The following is a 5188-nucleotide window of genomic DNA, read 5'->3' as shown; positions in this document are numbered from 1 at the left end:
ACCTGGAAAAAAGAAAGCATCTCAACAAATGGTGCTGGGAACACTGGGTGTCACAGGCAGATGGATGACGTTAGAGCTGAGCCTATCGGCTTGCACAAAAAGTAACACCAGGTGGAACAAACACCTAAAACTGACACCAGAGACAGCTAAACTGCTCTAAGAAAACACGGGCAGACTAGTGTTGGGCCCTATTTGGCCATGGTTTGGGCCTTGAGGACAAACCGGAGCCTGGCTCCAGTTTCTGCGGCCTTGTGGGAAATCCTAAGCCTGGCTGGAGTTTTGAGACCCGTCTCAGTCACTTCCGTATCAGGATGACTCAGCAAGACCTGTTTGGCCCTGTAGCTGATGTAGAGCTTTGCCATTGGCCCTGCCAGTCACTCCATACCCTCCATCACCCTTCCCTGCCTCCTATGTCATCTTACCCCACCAGAAATCCCCTTCCCTATGTTCCGAATTATATAAGCGAGAGGCTGATGCCATAAAAGTTGAGTTTCTGCTTCAACAAGACTCCCGGCTCAGTGTGTTTCTTTTGGGCCATTGGCACTCGCCATTCCACTCAGCCCTGGAGAGACCCCGGTGGAACTGGGACCTCTCTCTTCTTACCTTGCCAGCAAGGAGACGGAAGACTAGAAGAAAGTCATCCTGTTAGGTAACCCAGACCCAGAAAGGCAAATATGGATGTGTTGGGACCAGATCCTAGCATAACCACCCCCAGAGAGACCAGAGAGACTTCATCCAGCAACTGATTGGAGCAGATGCAAAGTCGCACAGCCAAGTAATAGATGGTACTCCAAGAGTCCTGTACAGGAGGGAGAGGAAGGATTGGAGGACCAAGAGCGATCAAGGACACCATCAAGAACACGACCCACAGAACCAACTGACTGGGACTCAACTGGGCTCAGAGAGATCAGATTAGGGAGTCTGTGGGTCTGGCCTAGGTCCTCTGCATTTATGTTATGGTTGTATAGATCAGTGTTCTTGTGGGACTTCTAACAGTGGGACGAGGACTATCTCTGACTCTTTTGCCTTCCTTTGAGACCTCTTTCCTCTTACTGGGTTACCTTGTCCAGCCTTGATTTTGAGGGTAGGAGCCTGGTCTTATTGTAGCTTATTATATGCCAATTTGATGGATGCCCCTGGAAGGCCTGCTCTTTCCTGAAGGGAAGTGAAAGAGGTGGATCTGAGGGGGGCGGGAAAGAAGGGCAGGTGAGGGGGAGATAGTAGAGGGATGGCAGGGGGATACTGTAGTCAGGATGTAATATATGAGAGAAGAATAAATTAAACAGACACACACACACACAGTGCCTATGTGATGATGTAGGTGTAGAGAAGGACTTCCTGATCAGGACTCCATTTGCCTAGGAACTAAGGGCAATTTACAAGGAAACAATCGATTGAAGATGAAGCCCACAGAATGGGAGAGAATCTTCTCCAGTGAGTCATCTGACAGGGAATTTGTATCCAGTATACAATGAGCTGAAAAACAGTCAAAATGAACAAACAAGCAAACAAAAAAACAGAGTCAGATACCCACAGAAACAATGGACAGAGGTAGGGGACCCCTATAGAAGAGTTAGGGGAAGGACTGAAGGCCCCCAAAGAGAGGGCAACTTCACAGGAAGACCAACAGTGTCAACTAACCTGGACACCTGGGAGCTCACAGAGACTGAGCCACCAACCAAAGAGCATACACAGGCTGATCCCAGGCCCCTGGCACAGATGTAGCAGAGGGGTGCCATATTTGGCCTCAGTGGGAGTGGATGTGCCTAACCCGGGAAGGGGGATGCCAGGGATCGGGGAAGATTGCCTTCTCAGACGGTGAAGGAGATGGGGTGGGGAGAAACTCTTGAGGGGCCTGAAAGAGAGGAAGGATTTGTAATGTAAATAAACAAAACTAAACTAAAACAAACAAGTAAATAAGACTCATTCAAAGAAATCGACCTGATACCTGAATAGTGAGTTCTCAAAAGAAGAATTTTAAAAATGGCTAAGAAATAGCTCAAAAAGCTGGGCAGTGGTGGCGCATGCCTTTAATCCCAGCACTTGGGAGGCAGAGGCAGGCAGATTTCTGAGTTCAAGGCCAGCCTGGTCTACAGAGTGAGTTCCAGGACAGCCAGGGCTACACAGAGAAACCCTGTCTCGGAAAAAAAAAAAAAAAACTCAAAAATTTTTCATCATCCCTAACAATTAGGGAAATGCAAATCAAAACAGCTTTGAGCTTTCATCTTACCTCAGTCAGAGTGGCAAAAATCAACAAAACAACTGACAACAGATGCTGAAGAGAATTTGGGGTGGGGTGACCCCCTCATGCATTGTTGATAGGATAGCAACATGGTGCTGCCACTCTGGAAATCAGTGTGGAAAATTCTCCAAAAGCTAAAAATGAATCTACCAAGTCACCCAGCTCCACCACTCAATGGCATGTGTCCAACGCGTAGACTCCCCAGATGCCTCTCGGCCACATTCATGGCTGCTCTGTTCAAAATAGAAAGATGGGACAGTATGGAATTTTGGTTTCTTTAAAAAAAAAAACAAAAACACAGAAATATAAGGATATGTTTTTGTTTTAACCCCAGGTGTGGGGGTACGGGGCTGCTTTGGACAGTCTGCAGCAGCTGACTATGATTTGCCTCGTGCTCTAGCAGAGGTGTGGTTTTGCCAGCTGTAGATGGTTTTGCGATTGTGTGACATTTGGAATTCTGGGAATTCTTCAGAGGGTATATACATGCTAGGGTCCTGAGAGGCAGAGTGGGTGGTTGTTGACCTTTCAGGGGAGTTGGATATTGGTTTGTTAGTAGTCATGGTCAAAGAAGAAACAAGAAGAAATTAGGTTCAGAGTTCTCTATCTCCCCTCCCCATAATTCTTTCTCTCTTTTTAGTGTTAGGGGTGAAACCAGGGGGATAAAGGGTAGGAAAAGAACCCACAAGGTAGCAAATTCCAGCTGCAAACAAAGAAACAAGAAGAAATCAATTAGATTCAGAGATCCCAGTCCCCCCACTTCTCTCTCTCTCTCTCTCTCTCTCTCTCTCTCTCTCTCTCTCTCTCTCCCTCCCTCCCTCCCTCCACCTTCCCTCCCTCCCTCTCTCCCTCTATCTCTCACACACACCTCTATCCTTCTTGCTCTCTAAGGGTGAAACTGGGGGGATAAAGGGTGGGGAAAATAAGAAGCCACAGAGCAGCAAAGGTCAGCTGCAGATGGGGAATGTAAATGACATACAAACCCTACAGCCATTGAGTACCTAATGAAAATGGACACTGTGGAATACTACTCAGCTGTAAAGAAAAAAATGAAATCATGAACTTTGCATGTTCATGGATGGGACTAGAAACAATCATACTGAGTGATGAAACCCAGGCCACCAAGGACAAATGTCACATGTTCTCTCTTGGTGGCTCCTAGCTCCAAATCTTCAGATGCGAGCACACAGCCAGCAGTAACTATAGAAACTGGGAAAGTAATGGGACCATTGCCAGGATAGGGGAATTGGGAGCAACAGAAAGGGTTAGAAGGATACAACTGGTCAGGAAAGTGGGAAGGGGGGATCTTAAAGGGAGAGGGCAAATACAGAAAAAGGTGGGGAGAGCATACAGGGGATTAGTGGGGTACAACTGAGCTGATGGAAAAAATAGGAAAGAGGAGACTCCTGGAGGAAGGGAGGGAAATAAGGAGGGAAGGAGGTTAAAAAAAGCAATTTGAATGAAAAGGCACACGAAAATCATCTTTTAAATCCTATAAAGTATGTGATTCAGTGTATAAATGTGCATATGAAGTTTTAGTGAACTTTTCTCATGTGAGCTGATGCACTCTCTGTAAGAGCCAAACACCATCTAACAAAAACCCTAATATCAGATGTGAGATTTTGTGAGGCAGTGGGCTGTTCTGATAGCCGGGGTCTAGTAGAGCTGCCACCTCAGAACCCCAGAGACCCACTGAGCAGAGTAAATTCATTCACAAGGGATGGTAGGCGTTCAGTGATAGCTCCTAAGACAGTGGCTCAGATTTCAGCCCAAACCCCTCACAGCTGCCCCTGCAGGAGATGTGTGCTCTATCAGGCAGACAATGCCCCAAGCTCCCAGCATTCTAGCTGGACCCTACCCCCAGTCATTGACCACAGCCAGGCATGCCACGCCCCATACAATATAAGGGGCAGTTTGCCCCCTCCTCTCTCTTGCTCTCTTACTCTTTCTCTCACTCTCACTCTCTTGCTCTCTCTTTACTCTCTCCTCTTTGTTCTCTTCTCTTGCCTTCCTCCTCTCCTTTTTCACTCTCTCTCTCCTTCCTCTCCTTTCCTTCCCTTTACTTAACCTGCATATTTTCTCCTTCCTACAATAAAATGACTCATTTATACATTGCCTCCCCTTTAGCTAAGGTCAGCCCTGGGAGAGAGAGAGAGAGAGAGAGAGAGAGAGAGAGATCGGGCCTCAGCAACAGGCCCTCTGCCTCCAGGGAGAGAGAGAGAGCCTCAGCCAGGACACCAGCCCAGGCCCCCTGCCTTTGGTACAACAAGATTTTTCAGCTGTCATTCAAAAATGTCTAAGAGATCCCCAAGAACATACAGCCTTTGTTATTGCTCTTGGTTGCCCCAGGTTAGTCTCTATTATTGAAGACACCACACACTTCAGGCACAGGGCCCAGAGGCCCCTTGTCTTAGTCAGGGCTTGTATTCCTACACAAAATATCATGACCAAAAAATAAGTTGGGGAGGAAAGGGTTTATTCAGCTTACACTTCCACATTGCTGTTCATCACCAAGGGCAGTCAGGACAGGAGCTCACACAGGGCAGGAACCTGGAGGCAGGAGCTGATGCAGAGTCCATGGAGGGGTGCTGCTTACTGGCTTGCTTCCCCTGGCTTACTCAGCTTGCTTTCTTATAGAACCCAGAACCACCAGCCCAGGGATGGCACCACCCACAATGGGCTCTCCCACACTTGATCACTAATTGAGAAAATGCCTTACAGCTAGATCTCATGGAGGCATTTCCTCCAAGGAGGCTCCTTTCTCTGGGATAATTCCAGCAGTATCAAGTTGATACACAAAGCCATCCAGGACACCATTGTACTGGAACTGACCTGAATGTCTCCCCGCGGAAGACTAGCCTTCCTGGTACCAGAAGGTGCAATGCAGACTTCCAAATGAAGGGAACAAACACCAGCCCTAACAACTATGACATCTATGAACTACATCAG

Source organism: Mastomys coucha, unplaced genomic scaffold, assembly GCF_008632895.1.
Source record: "Mastomys coucha isolate ucsf_1 unplaced genomic scaffold, UCSF_Mcou_1 pScaffold11, whole genome shotgun sequence".
NCBI lineage: Eukaryota > Metazoa > Chordata > Mammalia > Rodentia > Muridae > Mastomys > Mastomys coucha.
The sequence above is the reverse complement of the archived record's forward strand: the minus strand, read 5'-3'. Positions refer to the sequence as shown.